General features: G+C 44.6%; 1 long non-coding RNA gene across 1 annotated transcript; it reads left to right on the top strand.

The window, feature by feature from the left end:
* Positions 1-1,077: 1,077 nt before the first annotated feature.
* Positions 1,078-11,276, top strand: LOC107079913 (uncharacterized). Its single transcript, XR_001480816.2, has 3 exons — positions 1,078-1,656; positions 1,953-2,084; positions 9,512-11,276. It is a non-coding gene; the product is annotated as an uncharacterized lncRNA (long non-coding RNA).
* Positions 11,277-16,903: the final 5,627 nt, after the last annotated feature.

Genomic DNA, 16,903 nt, shown 5'->3' on the forward strand with positions numbered 1-16,903 from the left:
ATTATTACCAGGCAGCTGAATGTAATAATGGTCTGGGCTCTGCAACAAAGGGCTGTGGGTTCGAATCCTGGCTGGGACTCTGCTGTTGCTCTCTTGAGCGAGGCGCTCCTCTCAGGTCGTTCGGACTTACTCCAGAGAGTCAGTGCCTTCCATTCATTTTCTACGCCCATCCTGGCAAGCAACAGGCACAAGGCAGGCTACACCCTGGACAGGACCACGAACACAGATAATTAGAGTGCTCTGAAAACCAGGGCCCATTTCCCCAGAAGCCAATTAACCCACCAGTATTTTTATGGACTTTGGAAGGACATTGGAGAAACTGTACGAAACCCATGTGAATGCTAGGAGAACATACAAACTCCACACAGATAGCTCCCCGGCCAGGTCTGGTGTTGAACCCAGGACCCTAGCGCTGCAGGGCAGCAATGCTAACAACGGTGCCACAGTGTATAATTGGGTCTCCAGCACATCATTCATCCATCCACTTTCTAAACAGCTTCACCCAGTACAGGGGGGGGGCTGGAGCCCAGGAGATAGGTGTCAATTCTAAAATTAATTTTTGATCTCCAAGTGAAATAATGGAGCAAAAGATGAATGATGATGAATGTTTCCTATGTTTGTTTCCTTTGAAATGCAATTCTGTGATGAGATCACCGTCCTGCGTGATTGCGTGAAGCGGACAGACACTTGTGGGACGTGTCTGGCGAGCCGTGAGACTGGCAGGGGTTATCCAGTCCAGCACGGAGCGAGGTCAATGCGTCCGTTTCGATTAAAGCGTGTTCGCCCAACTCGGGAAACAGCGTCACCCAGTGGCCACCGGCAATATTTTTCTACATTTCTTAAAGTCAAACTGCTGACTATGGACTGCGGCGACATAATTCATTAACCTTTTCTGAACAAAAAAATGCTCACAAAATAGCGGATGTGGATTATACATTTCTGGAAGATAACTGTAAAATTAAAGTGTTCAAAAGTTATTATTTTTATTTTCACTGCAATGACTTGTTAAAATGTTATTTTGAATACGAATATTCAAAACATAATCGCTCATTTACCCAGCTTGTACAGTATTTACATTTCAGTTTGTAAATACAGATGGGACCACATCTCCTACTATCATTGCGGCTACAAACAATTTCAGAATTGCATTTGTCACCGTTTTACGCCAGGGTCTGTTCTACCCGCCTTGTGTGACAGAGCTGCTCATGGGTGGGTACAGGCTGCCGCGCTAATCCGTTTAGCTGTGATGAAGCGCAAGGCATCCGAGAGACTCCGCGTCGTGGTCACGCCAGCGCGCCTGGTAGCAAATCGGCAGTCCGGTGATGGATTACTGCAGCTGAAATGAAGAATAAAGAAGGATGAAACCGCTAGGTGGCAGGAGAAATCTCCATCTGGTAGGTAGGAGATTTCAAGCTGTCGTTCGAGGTTCATGGGACACAAACTACTGATTCATATGGAACAAATGTTGCGATTCCCAAGAGCTGTTTGAGTAAACTTTCATTTCATCAGAGGAACATCCTCCTTGTTTGCCATTGCTTTTGGGGGAACCAGCATACATACCGGAGAATCAGAAAGACCGAGAGAAAGATCCATTTTCTATCCACTTTATCCAGTTCAAGGTTGCAGGGGAGTCCGAGCCTGTCCCAGCACACAGCGGTAAGTTGTAAGCAGTTGTTACAACCTTGACGTGACACCAGTCCGTCACAGGGCACACACAGCGACACAAGCACTTACACCAATTAACCTGCCAGTGTGTCTTCAGAGTGGGGGAGGAAACCGGAGCGCCCAGAGAAAAACTCACCCAAGCACAGTGTGAACGTACAGACTCCACACAGACAGCCCCCCAGGTCAGGAATTGAACCCACAGCCCCAGCTCTGCCAGGCAGCACGCTAACACTGTGCCACCACAATGCCCCCCACCTTCAAACTTATTGGTTTCTATTTTTCTTCAGTCCCACTGTCAGCACTGGCTGTACTGGAAGCCAAGCAAACACCCCAAGACAAGAGCTGAAAGACAAAGGCTGCTTTGATGATACAGACCGGGAGGCGTTTGACCAGACTGGCATCCTCACCTCCTGTTGGAGGTAGGTTATTTTATTGTTGTTTTAGACACTTTATCAGCTAATCGTCTGTTTATAACCTTATGATACTGTAGGGAGTTCTGACCGAGCAATGTTGTTAAATGTGTTCTGTATCATGGTATTGTACTGTTGCTGTATTGTATTATTGTCATATATGTTATATGTTATGAGCTCTTGATGGGCAAGACAAGTGCCCCTAGGGGCTATAAAGGTTAATAAAGGTTAATTCAAGTCTGAAATTCCACCCCTCTCCCACTTGCCGCCTGCAGAAAGGGTAGACCAAAGATCAAATGTACAAAAATAATGTACCTGATACAAAAAAGAAATTATCGGTAAACACTACACATTTTAACAGTGTTTCACTTCAAAAGGTTCCCAACTGGTAGAACAGGGAAAATAATTACATGCTGAAATGAATTGAATGTTTCCTATAAGAGTGTTCTGACGCAGTGTTGCTAGGATGCAGCGGATTTCAAATATAGCCTCGTTAAATAAGGCTACGTACGACAGCCCACGTGGGGGTTTACAACTTTTGAACTTTAATTTTTTTGCTTTTCATAAAATATGCAAGACTTGGCGTCACATTAATTAGATTGGGCCCCGATGTTTACAGGGAAATGAGTGCAAGCTGATTTCTAAAAACTCCTGGACTGACGTTTCTGAAAGCACTGGACTGTCTCTTCAGTTCCTGCTTTGAAACTACCAGCGGGCAGGAAAGGCTTAAGTTTTTAGAGTTACCTGTAAACCTTCATGAGTGACATATTCGCACTAAATAAATACTGGCTAACTCCCATTTCAGCCTCTAGCAGGATACTTATTACCTGTTGAAACCAATGACACAGGTCAGTTCTGCATGTTTTATAAACAATGTTATATTGCCATGCATCACTCATTTACGAGCACTGAGCAAGCTGTGATTCAGTAATAAAGTACATATTCATGGCATCCAGATTATCTTTAACGTTTTGCTCTTAGGTTACAGCTCAGATGGGACCACATCTCCTGTATCATTGTATCATTGTTGCAACAGACTAAAGTAATTTAGCCAAGAACCTAATTTTCTTTGCAACGAAAACACACACAAACAATGCCAAGCCATGAAAACGAATGTGATATGAGGTAGAGAAACCACAGGTGTGCGTCAGCAGGTGCTACACTACTCTCCCCACCCTTGAAAGAATGACAGCAAATGACAGATTCTTAATGTTGCAATAAGTAAATAAATATTTGAACCATATAACCCCACGTAATTAAAGAAAAGCTACAGACAATACCTAATCAAAATAATTTAGGAATGTGTGTGTTTGTATGATAGAAGATGAAAGATAGATACTTTTTTGATCCCGTGAGGGAAATTGCCGTGCAACAGCAGCTTAACACAGACAACACAGACACAGTGGAACGAATGATACAATCATAATAATACAATACAATCAGTACAGTGAGAAGTAGACAAAGAAGAGTTCCTCACAGTCCAGAACACACAAAGAACAAACCAGAACAGAACAGCACACAAAAAAGTTGTATTGCACAATATAAATATAAATATAAATATATATATATGTTTATATTGGCATATATTGCACAAAAACGGTTGTAAACAGAAAAAGAACAGATGTATCAGTTTACTGTTCAGTCCAGAAACAGGTCACTGTCAGTGTTGCCTCTGCCCAGACGCAAGGTGGATGTGTTGTACAGTCTTATGGCAGAAGGCAAGAATGACCTCCTGTAGCGCTCCCTGTCGCACCGTGGACAGATCAGTCTATTGCTGAACGTGCTCTTCATTTCTACAAGCATGTCAAGATCACTCAGGAAGTAGCCACAGAATCTTTAAACAAAGTGTTATAATAATAACTCTTTACACTTGTATAGCACTTTCCTGGACACTCCATTCAAAGCACTTTACTCTTTTCAAGAAACACCCTAGGACTTTTAGTGACCACAGAGAGTCAGGACCTCAGTTTTACATCTCATTCGAAGGACAGCGCCTGTTTTACAGTATAGTGTCCCCATCACTACACTGGGGCATTAGGACCCACACAGACTGCAGGGTGAGCACCCCCTGCTGGCTCCTCTAACACCTCTTCCAGCAGCACCCTTAGCTTTCCCAGGAGGTCTCCCATCCAGGTACTGACCAGGCTCACACCTGTGAGCAGTGGAAGCTTTGAGCCACAAGGTGATAGAGCTGCTGGCTGGTTTTGCAATTTTCTCGTGTGGATAAGGAGAAACAAACGACAATGTAGAAGCAGAGACTAAAATGTGATGAATCGGGCTTCATGTAGCTCTTTGATGACTGAAGAGTCAAACACAGATGGTAATGGACTCTTAGTCATGGTTAATACAGTAAAAAACTTCAGGGGATCGGCTTGATAACTTACCAGGATATATCCAGCTGTAACATGGTATTTTTGGCCAGGTGAATTATTGTACTATATAAAGAAAAACAATGGTATAACATTAAATTACAGCGATAGGTTTTCAGGAGCACACCCTCCAAGCAGGTTGTCCCGCCCAAAGCGCCTCTGCAATGTCTGCTGCCCCCTTCTGGCGAACTGGGTTCAGTGCCGTTGAACGGGGCTGGTGCTACACTCCTGCGTCGTCGTCTCCCGCAGCGACAGTCTTCCTTCTTAATCAAATATTTATTCCCTGGCCTTTCCCCCCCAGCTGTGCGCTGTCCCAAGCGTGCTCCCGGCAGACAGAGCAGTGAGGGAGATTACCTGTCACTCTCGCCTGCATTCTTAAAACTTAACTCACTTAACACTTTCCTGTCTCCTTTGACGCGGGTCTCAACCACCCCCCTGCTGGTGACAAGTGAAGTGACGTATTTGTTCTAGCCCGCTCGACCTATGCAAATGATTCTGCTGTATGTGGCAAATGTGCATATGGATCTCATGTCACTTAAAAAAAAACAGTAGGACTTTGGCTTTTCAAGTCCATGATAGTGTATGTGTAGTGTGTATCCCTTTTAATAGGGGTTATTGACATTTATACAGCATAATGCAGCTAATAATAATATCCTTATAATAATATCCTTACACTTTTCTGGACACTCCATTCAAACAGCTTAACAGGTAATGGGGATCTCTTCCTCCACCACCAGTGTGCAGCCCCACCTGGATGATGCAGCACCTAGTGTTTTTGATGAATAGTTCTCACATTGTGATTTCAATATAATAAGGATTGCACAGAAACCCTTGAGTCTACAGTCAGTCAGCAATTTCAGATCTTGTCTTAAAACTTTGAGCCTCGCAATGATGTGTCTATATTGCTATATACAGTTAAGGTCAATATAATGCAGGTTATGCTGTTGCTGCAGGTCAAATAACGGGTCTTCACTCAGAAATTACCCCCATTGGGAAAAAGAACATCTCTTTGACCCCACATTGTGTTGCAATCATAGCAAAAGTCTTCCCTCAATGAGCTATCATTATTCTGCAGATGTTTATGACCGTGAGAATGGAATTTGAAAAGAGGCTGTTAATGGAGATGGAGACAGATTTCTGCAGTGGAAGAATGTCTCAGGGCTGGGCTCGTGTCAGTGCGCAGTGGACATTGTGACTGAACGCTCAGGGATGCTCCTGTTAAACGCAGCACATGAAAGGAGTGGGGCTTTATGCTTTTTATAATTAATAATAATTGCTTACACTTATATAGTGCTTTTCTGGACACTCCACTCAAAGCGCTTTACAGGTAATGGGGATCCACCCCCACCAGTGTGCAGCCCCACCTGGATGATGCGATGGCAGCCATAGTGCGCCAGAATGCTCCCCACACCTCAGCTATCAGTGGGGAGGAGAGCAGAGTAATGTAGCCAGTTCATAGAGGGGGATTATTAGGAGGCCATGACTGGTAAGGGCCGATGGGATTTTTTTAATGACCACAGAGAGTCAGGACCTCGGTTTTACATCTCATCCGAAGGAGCCGTCCTGTTTACAGTATAGTGTCCCCGTCACTATACTGGGGCATTAGGACCCACATGGACCGCAGGGTGAGCACCCCCTGCTGGCCCCACTAACACCTCTTCCAGCAGCAGCCTTAGTGTTTCCCAGGAGGTCTCCCATCCAGGTACTGACCAGGCTCACACCTGCTGGGCTTCAGTTGCCACTGAATATGATATGGCTGCTGGCCTTTTGTTGGCACAGCATGGAGCACAGGGCTGCTGTTCATTCATTGCTTTTGGAAGCCCTCTGACAAAAGGAGATGCTTGCAAACAGGAGGCTGAACAGCGTAAGGATGCAACACATGACTAGCCTGGCTCTGATCCAAACACAGCTGCACTAAACTGTGTCTCATTATTCAACAGCACAGCGAAGCAAGCCTACAGAGAGAGGTGCCCCTCCCCCAAGTCGCAGTACACAGACCCTCGTTAACAGATAACAATCAACAATCAAGAACCTCCTGCAGTGACTGCGTTCCCCACACACACACAAATGTTTAGAAGACTAAGACCCAGACCTAGGTCCCTGAAGATATACAAATGGAATGATATCTGTCATTGACAGAGCTTGTCAGTCCGTGACTAGTCAGAAAGGCCCCTGCATCAGACATATCTATCTGACCGAAACATGCCTAGAGAACATGACATTCTGCACTAGGAATGGAGGCCAGGCTGCAGTCAAGCCCGCTACCATATTAACAAAAGGCTCTGGTCAGCTGTCATGTCCACCAATCTGTTGAAAAGCACGAGGTCACAGGTTAGTACTGTAGCTGGGGATGTAAGAATTTAGGTTGTGAAGGAGTAGGTGTAGTTGTATATCAGTGGTGCTGGTAAATGGCATTTTAACTTGTCTTTTTTCAGCTGACTCTGAAAAAGATGTGTAATATTAAATCAGTGAATGCATACAAAAAAGTTCTGTTGCATACTGAAGCAGAACTGAGGTCAGGGCTCAGCCGCAGGGTTCGGGGTTCGACTCTGTCTCTGTGGGGTTCTGTTCCGGATCCTGCTTGGGGTCTTTGAAAGAAAAAGGAGTCAGTTGACCGTGCCTGTTTTTTAACTCTGCTCCTCCCCTGCCCTGTGTAGTGGGACACCATGAGAACAATGTGAATTATGACTTTTCTTTTTCCCCTTATGTATGCTGGAACAAACTCCTGTGAAAAGTGTAGTCGGGAGATCATTTGTAAGTCAAATCACTTTCACGCCATTATTATGCAAACCTATTCTGAGCCACAATCTGCATTTTATATTTTAATCCTTTGAAGTTCAATTTTATGAGGCATTCGTCTGTTCCACCCTTCACAGGTGTCTGACTCAATAACTTTAAATTCACGTTCAAATCCACACACTCATTAAGAGGCGGCTGCAATTTTAATATTCGTGTTTGTTCTTTTTCTCTCAGTTCTTTTCCTAACCTGGGATCTTTTTTTTTTCAAATGTCCCCCTCTGAGCCCAATAACACATGAGGTCAAAGACGAGGGATTTGGTGGCAGCATTGAAAGAGCCAACCAGGTTTTCATTTGCTACTGTGTGTGTGTGTACCACCACCTGGAGGTCTTTAATAACTAATTTAATATTGTTGTATTAAATTGTTGAACGGCATAATAGGTTTTGGAGGAGGTCAAACTACTGAAAACAACTTTCGGGCTCCCAGCAGTGCTCAAATGACTCAAATTGAAACATTTTTTATACAGTATTTAAACCTTAAGCACAACACTCAATGCTCCTTTTTCAGTCGAAATACATTGTATTTTCTATATTACTAGTACTATTGATGCGACAATATTTTGTAATGCAGCCTATTTAATAAGTGTCCAGTACTTATATACGTGAGTAAGTCTCTGGTCTCATCGCTGACAGGTTGTCCGAGTCTCCCCTGCAGACCAGTTGTTGTACCCCAGTTGCTCCAGTGCACCCAGCTGTATGAGTGGGGACCTGCAGTGTTGGGAGGGATCCCCGAGATGGACTGGTGTCTCATTCAGGGGGGAAGGGAGTCACATGCTCTCTAGTCCACTCACTCCACAGAGGCCAGAATGAGCTCTGGCCACAGTAGCCTAGATATAGAAATTGCTTACCTATACAGATAGTACATACTGCCTATCGATACATTTCTTCAGTCCTTATCGATTCACTGCTGGCCGAAGATCTCCCCAATATTGTTCCACAAACGTCAAACTTCTGGGAGATATTGCTGCAAGCATTGTGAGATCACCTCACTTCTTTTCAAAACCAAATTCGACAAGGTATTGCCATGACCGCTGGAACTGATGACACACTGTGGAACAAGTACCCTGCTAGTCTTTCCCTTTGTCAGCTTAGCCTGCTCCCTCAGAGTGTGAAACTCAATAATAATAATATTAATAAGTAATAATCACTTACACTTATACAGTGTTTTTTTGGTCACTCCACTCCACATTACAGTAGTGGTGGAGATCCCTTCCAGCACCACCAGTGTGCAGCCCCACCTGGATGATGCACCAGTACTCTCCCCACACACCAGCTCTCAGTGGGTAGGAGAGCAGAGTGATGAAGCCAGATCAGAGATGGGGATTATTAGGAGGCCATGACTGGTAAAAGCCAAGGGAAAATTTGTCCAGGATGCCCAAGTAACACCCCTACTCTTTTTGAGAAACGCCCTGGGATTTTTTAATGACCACGGAGAGTCAGGACCTCGGTTGTATGTCTCATCCGAAGGACGGCGCCTGTTTACAGCAGAATGTCACTATACTGGGGGATTAGGATCCACATAGACCACAGGATGAGCGCCCCCTGCTGGCCCCACTTACACCTCTTCCAGGAGCAACCTTAGTTTTTCCCAGGAGTCTCCCATCCAGGTACTGACCAGGCTCACACCTGCTGGGCTTCAGTGGGCTGCTAGCTGGGAGCTGGGAGCGGCAGGGTGATATGGCTGCTGCGATATGGCTGCTGTGGCTGTGGTTCCCTTGAGCAAAATGCTTCACTCAGATTGCTCCAGGAAAACACCCAGCGGTATCAAGGTAATTCTCTCTGGATAAATGCTTCAGACAGACAGGTGATTGCTAATAGCTTGTGAAGCAATAACGATAGTTGAGTTTTTACTCCCCTGCAGAAACTGCTCTCAGGTGTGTTTCTAAAAACAGCACAGCTCTGCTACTGTCACTCAATAACGACTCCCCGTCTAAGGTTTACAAAACTCAGCTTTCTCACTCCAGAACAATTTAATCTGACATTTGAAGTTTCCATGATTGAATTTAAACTGTCAGGAAAACAGGCACCTGGAGTTTGGAAATCCAAAGTACCTTGGATCTGTCTGAGAGCTCATTTGGAGTTTTCAGAAGTATTATTTTCGTTTTGCACGGCTCTCACAGTTGTACAGCCTGCCTCATTACTCTCAGGTATCCTAAAGGATTTTACAATTAAGCCACAGGTGAACCAAGGTAGGCAGCAATACCTACGTGTGCAGCTGGGCTCCTCTTCTGGGGCCCTGACAGTGATCTGGGGTCGTTTGTCCTTGCAGGTCTGTGGGGAGGAGGGGGCGCTGCTATCAACACATTCCAGGGGAGCCCCACCCAGGTCCAGCAGCTTTTCCAGATCACTCCTAAAGGGGCAGTTTCTGAATTGCTCAGTACTGTTCAATGAAGCAGGTGATTCGGGCAATCAGGTAGTTTGAAGATCATCCATCCATCCATTTTCCAACTGCTTTATCCGATACAGGGTTTCAGGGGAGCTGCAACTTATCTCGGCAAGCAACAGGAGCAGGGCAGTGTACATCCTGGATGGGACACCAGACACAGGCATGAACACACACACTCACTCCAGGACCAGTTTTCCCAGCTTACCCGTATGTTTTCCCAATTAACCTACCAGTTTTCCCAATTAACCTACCAACCTAACCTACCATGTTCTGGGACTGTGAAACCAGAGCACCTGGAGGAAACCCACAGGTAGAACATGCAAACTCCACACAGACAGCACCCCAGGTCTGGACTTAAACCCTGGGCAGCGAGGCAGCAATGCAGATCACTGAGCCACCGTGCCACCTGCTGAAACCTGTAGCTGAATGCAAGAAATTCCCTGGCTGCCTTCATAACCACATCAGAAACGTCACGGAGTGATTCTGTGCTTCGTTTTTTAAATGACATTCCATGTATACAGTACAGCTATCCATATAAAATGCTTCTTTCATTCATCTGTTCATGCTGGTATACATATACAGTGTTCTACAGCATTGAAGCTTATTGCTCTCTGGCAGTATATTATGTGTCCTTTTGTACGATACTTTTATGTCAGCGAGATGAAAACCGCTGTCAGCAGAGTGTGGAAGAACAGTCACAGCCTCTAAAAGATGAACGGGGTAATTAGGGTTGTCTCTTAATGGGAAGACATGGATTAAGGGTTCATTGTGCAGTTCTACAATTCTGCAGACTGCATGCGTGGGAAAAACAGGCTGAATCTGAATTATGATTGCTGTGGTTGGACCACATTTACATATTTTAACATGCGATTCACATTGCAGATAAATCTTAATCAAATAGTATTATTTCCTGGGTTTAGCTATGTCAGCCAAGAAACCCTTGGTTTCCTTGACAATTTTTTCCCAAAACTACAAGCTTCCTTCTGTTAGCACGTGCATCTATTGCAATTTCTTAGAAAAATGCCTGAAATGATGAGCTAGGGCAGGGATCCCCAATTCTGATCCTGGAGGAATTTTATCTCAAGGTTTTCAGTGCAGACTGCTTTAAGGGGACATGGAAAACCTGGAGACACACTAACCAGCCCTCCAGGACCAGGACTGGGCACCAGTGACCTATTGAGTTAACTGGTGGTCCAATACAATCTTCTAGTGGTCTGTCAATCTTTTTTTGGAATGTCAAAACTAATCTCTCTTACATGTTGGAGAAGCAACCTTCTTATCACAGGTCTAACTAATAGAACAGGTTACACACAGCAACTAGTGTTTACTGGGGGGACATACAATCCAATCACCAAGAGCGTTGTCACATTTTCACTGGGAAAAAGGAAAATGAACGAAGAAGAAGCCAGGGAGTCAGCAAATGAGGTTGTGAAGCGGAACGCTCCGGGGTAGAGATAAAAGAACATCAGATTAGCAAATCACTTTTAAGAGGCATGTCTTTCAGATTTCCTTTGCGCTCAAATTGACCGTGATTGATTCATTTTAATAACGTTCTCAGCCGTGGTGGAAGTGGGTGTGTGGAGTTTCTGGAGCTACCGAGCAGCTCTCTGCCTCCAGTGCACTAGTGGATTGTACTAATTAAAACATGGGATCCTGGATTGCCCTGTCTTGTTTATTAATCTGTTATGTACAGCACTCTACAACTGAATGCACTGATTGATCAGCTGCAGACTGCAGAACGGTGCTAAATGGGCTGTATTTAGGTCACTCAAACTGTCTTCCCCATCCTCCGCCGTATGCCCAATATATTTAATGTGTGCATGTTCACTATCTGCTTTCTGTTACAGCTCCGACCACAGTTTCCATATCCAGGCATCCTTTGCTCAAGCAATGCTGTTTTTCCTTCTCTTTTACTCATTTGTCCGACACCTTTATCCAAAGCAACTTTCATTTGCACCGCTGGGTGTCTTCCTGGAGCAATTTGGGTGCCTTTGCTCAAAGGGTCCAGCAGAAGCAGCATCTCACCTGGGATTTGAACCTACAACCTTCCAGTTACAAGCCCAGATGCCCTGACCCCTGCTGCTACCACGCTGCTACCTTGCTTCACACCCCATGAGTGTAATAATTCAGTGTTTCTCTTGCTTGGCTGAAGCAGCTAATGTTTGCAACACAATTGGAGCCCCCAATTAGGCTCTGTTATGAGCTAAAGGTAACTTTGACTGCCCACCTGGCAGTGCCAGCAGGACTGAGCATTGAGCAGCAACTCCAGTCTGCTGTGCCACTGGACCTCCTGTGGCATGCTGGATGCTTGTGAGCGTGCATTGGTATAGTGTGAGGGGTGTTTCAGTCCTGGAGTCAATGCTCACTCTGCAGTGGGCTCTGTGGGGCTCGCACAACGTGAACGCAGGTGGTGGCAAGATGGGGTGACAAGATTGGTTGTTTGCAAAAATAATCAGAGTAAGTAGAGCACTGATTTACCCAAAGGCATGTGGGGGTATGGAGCAAGCTACCTAGCCATGTTGTCAAAAGCAATACCCTGGCTTCTTCCAGGAAATGGCTGGATGAGAGCCTCAGATCAATCAGTTACTTAACGAGCTCAGTGGGCTAAATGACCTCCTTTTCCTTGTAGCCTTATGTTCTTCCGTAGAGGTTTCAAATCTCTGGAAGGAAAATTAAACAGATTATAAATTTATGAACAAACAGGAAGGATGACTGACACTTTTTAAATCATTCCATCATCCTAACCTTGCTTTCTTGTTCTCTCTAGTCTAGTATACACCTTGTACTGCTGCAGGTTATTCCCGGCTGGGGTGCAATTTTTCAAATCTGTAGCAGCTAAACGAAAAGTTGGGATTTCCATCACAATCATCACCCTCCCTCTCCTCCCCCCTCCCCTTCCCTTCTCTGGGCTTCAGGGTGAATTTATTCTGGCAAACACTAAATCAAGTGGGAATATTATGCATGCAAAAAGAATAGCATAAATTATAGAAGCATTGCATCACGCACTACAGCTGAAGGACTCAAATCCAGCACAGTATGTGTACATCACAGTTCAGACACCGTTGCGGTAGGAAAATGCATGGGGGTTGCAAAAAATAAATGTCACCGAGCAACTAGCTTCAGCTGCACTGTAACAGAATTACCTGGAGGTATTGTACCAAGCCCTGCATGTGACTCTGGTGAAGACGAAATGAAACAATCTCTGCAGAGATGTACATTCCAGTTAATCAATAAACCACATTGATTCCTCCACACCGCTCTTCGTAAGGACAGAATAAGCAAGCATGAATAGTTTTGCATTTCTTTGACCTCCCTCATGGTACAGAGACGTAGACCAACAAAATGAAATCACACACCAGTGCGACAACTTCAGATGCAGCCCCAGGGACCAGAATAACAGGGCGAGAGTAGAAGTTTAAATAACCTTTTCCTGCCACCTGATGAAGTTTTGATATACCTGATATACGTCTTCATTTAACTAATCACGTAAAAGCTTTATAATATGTCTATTGAACGAAAGCTGGTGTATAAGGTATATAAAGGTATATAAAACATATACCTTCCACGTTAGCGATAGTGCCCAGGGATATACTAAGACATGCACATCATAGCGCTAGCAGACTCCCTGTGAAGCCCCAGGTTGCTGTTGTTAACACAGATGCAGAGACGAAGTTTGTCAGTCAGCTGTGAAATGCGGTTGACCTCACTGACAACCCCGCCCAAGGCAAGAGCCGGCCCAGCTGTCGGGCTGCTGGTCAGGCATGTGGACCTCAGCGGCCAGCCCGCCACCCACTTTGCACTGGCGAGCGGTGCCCACTGGAGTGGTCTGTCTATGCTCTGGGCTCACTTTCTCAAAACGCTGGTGTGCAGAAGCCGTAGCGCTGGCAGGAGTGGGATCTGGTGCATGAAACTACTGTGTGGCGTTTTGAGGTGATTTCGTGCAGCACCAAGGGCTGCTAAACTCTCTTACGTGGCTTTCCAATGCTGCACTCAGGGGACATAGGCCACAGGCTGGGTCCTCAGCACGTCGGAGTCACAGGCATGATACAGTTTGATCAGGATTAGGAGCGACTAAAGATAAAGCATGGGACTAGCCATGTGCACAAGTCCTTTATTTTTCTCCGTGCCCTCAGTATGTGATACGTGCAGCAGAGACTGCAGAGCATAAGACTCCATAAGGGACTTTGATAGCCTTCAAAACCAAAAGTACTGAAGGTTGAAAGGCATCTGGGATGAAACACGAGCATGCGAAATTCAGTTCTGAGGGGCTCCTGAGGAAAATTAATACTAGGCTGGGGGCTGTAGACTGGGGGCTTAGGATTGCAGGAGGAATAGCTCCACAGTTTATCGTTTCAACCCTGGCAGTGAGTTTTTCTTTTTTCCTCCTTTCATTTCGGTTGCTCCACGCAATGCCCCTGGAGCTCCAGTCTGTAATGATCTGGGTCACTGCAGAACAGGCCATTTCTGACGCATGTAGAGAGAAATGTAATCATCTTTATGCTCATGTAGCTGGACTTGATGTCTAACATGCAGGATGTGTTGAGCAGTACTCCTGCGTGCATGCCTTAAATGCCTCTTTGGGCAAGCAGATCGGAGGGGCCCCTTTGACTGAGTTCCAGTTGTAAATCTTCTGTATTAATCTGAGCCTTTTTATTACAGTACCAGTCTTCAGACAAGAGCCATGCTGTCTTTGGAAAGTGTGCCACTAACACATGGCAATGCAAGAGATCTTTAACCCTTTTCTGAGTTTCGGCAGTTTGAATTGGGTTGAGATAGATAAATAAGACTTTATTGATCCTGAAGGGAAATAAATGAATGACATATGCATGACTATTATATTTAATGAGTATGTGTGACATCAGAAGACACTAGAAGGACCTAAATGCTTCCTGTGAGTATTTATTGTATAAAAGCTGAACAGTATGCACCTTGTGAAATACTTCCTACTGTAAATTTGCATGGCTTTACAAGATTGTGTATATCTGAAATATGCACTGTTTACCATGATTTCTCTGTGCTTTGCTACACTTTGCTGAGTGGTTTTACAACTCACAATACACACTTACCTCTTGTCTTGCATACACTGCATATAGCCTAATACATCTGTAAAATGGGAGAGTGTACAGTATCAGGTTCCTAGGACCATGTCTGCCACCAAGTCTGACTTTATACCACCTGGAAACAATGCTTAATTTGCCTAATTAAAGAATTGAATTAGAACATTCAATAACAAAGCACGTTGCAACAGGAATATAAAAACCATCAGCTCCTTCACATGGGATTCGAGTGCCCCTGGAGTCCGATATGATTGAATGGTCAAATCCAAACTCACTTTTTCCTACTTGACAGCGCGCCTGAGCAGAGCACAGAGATGGAGGGGCTTGGACCTGCAGAATGAGCTGATGGGTTTGCCAGCAGAGGAGGCATCAGAAGTAAAATGCCAAACTCAGGCGGTCTGAAATATTCCAGGCTTGTGGCCGGAAGAAAGGTAATTAAATGAAAACCAATCTGATACTCAAAGCAGGAAATAAATAATGGGGTTCCTTACGAATGAGGTGAAACTGAATCAGTAGGCAAGGTGCTGTTTGTCAGGGAAGTCCTTGTGGTGATCTCCCCTCCTCACTGAGCCCTGGTCAACACATACAAACCCCAGCCTAACTGGGTAAGAGCATCTGATTCATCTCCCCCTAATTCCTGTAATTTAAATGCACCGCAATTACTTATTGATTTCAGACCCCTCATTTCATTGTCCATGTATGACATATTTAAACGAGGAATAAAGAACTTCAGACTTCTGAAGTTTTGCTGTTAATATGACTTTATATATGAATATACTGTACCTGCAGAATGCGCCTCATTTCTCTGACAGTTATATTTTTGTCCAAGGAAATGAATAAACGCCAGATTAGGTGCTTTAACAAACAAATAGAGTAAATGCACCACATATTCTGCCAATATATAAAATGCCTGTTAAAAGAAAATGACATTGAAATTCAAAGAATCATGTGCTATGCCAGTAATTTACTTTGTAAAGTATAGATGGCTTACAGTCTGTGATAGGGGTGATTCATAGAAAGGATTCTTACTTTACAGGAGTTCCTTCTATGGTGATTACAGTAGTGTTAGGAGTTCCTCTGGGAAACAACTTACATCTGAAAGTGAAATATGCAATGGTGATAGGGTTGGGAGTCCAGAGGAATACGCTCCAATGCTACGAGAACACTGTGACCCAATTTACCCTCGTCAAGAGGAATCATTAATTAAGGTAATTAAGAGGCACACAAGTAAAGGTCGATGCCATTATTCGGATAATTTATCACCTTGTCTTTTACGCCTGTGCCACTCTCCTGAATATCGGCGTGCCTTTTTCGCTCCAGTGTATAAATCAGTGCAGGAGCCACAGAACCCCATAGCCCCAGCCGAAGAGAGTGGGACTGAGGCAAAGTTTCTGGAGCAGGCTTCAAGCACACAGGGAAAGCAGGCTTTGCGTTAAAGAGGACAGTGCTCTTATTTCGAGGTTGGGCTGGGGATGAATTAATTGTTGATAATTAGTGCATCTTAAAACTAGAAAAAAAAAGAATTTCTTTGGGCTGCAGATCTCTGGCGTAAGTGGTGCCAGAAGCCTGGGTTTCAAAGTCTGTTTTGCTCTCGGGTTTTCCGAAACCCACAGTGTGCACTTGAAAAAGGGAACGGTTTAGGAAGATCTGGGAATTTAGGCCAAGTTGACCAGAGTCTGCAATGAAGGAAAAATCTTTGAATGTCATCTATCAAGGGTGTTCTGACTCTTCCAGTGAAAAAATGTTATACCTGAATAATGAATGAATAATCCACAACACAGTGAATTTAATCACCAACAGAGACCCATTGTAGGCATGTAATAATAATTATTACAATTATGCTTATATATAGTTTTCTGGACACTCCACTCAAAGCGCTTTACAGGTAATGGGGATCCCCTCCACCACCACCAGTGTGCAGCCCCACCTGGATGATGCACCAGTACACTCCTCACACACCAGCTCTTAGTGGGGAGGAGAGCAGAGTGATGAAGCCAGTTCAGAGATGGGGATTATTAGGAGGCCATGATTGGTAAAGGCCAGGGGGGTATTTGGGAAGAACGTTTCAATATGAGACGAACTGGGTTCCCCCCTGTATGTACAGTAAAATGCTATTTGGAAACCCTTAGGGGTGAAAAGCATCACACAAAATGCCTGGATTTATTATCGCTGTTATTATTAGAGAGGATAATAGGATTAAAAGTCTGGTGCATCTCCG

Source organism: Lepisosteus oculatus, chromosome 26, assembly GCF_040954835.1.
Source record: "Lepisosteus oculatus isolate fLepOcu1 chromosome 26, fLepOcu1.hap2, whole genome shotgun sequence".
Classification (NCBI taxonomy): domain Eukaryota; kingdom Metazoa; phylum Chordata; class Actinopteri; order Semionotiformes; family Lepisosteidae; genus Lepisosteus; species Lepisosteus oculatus.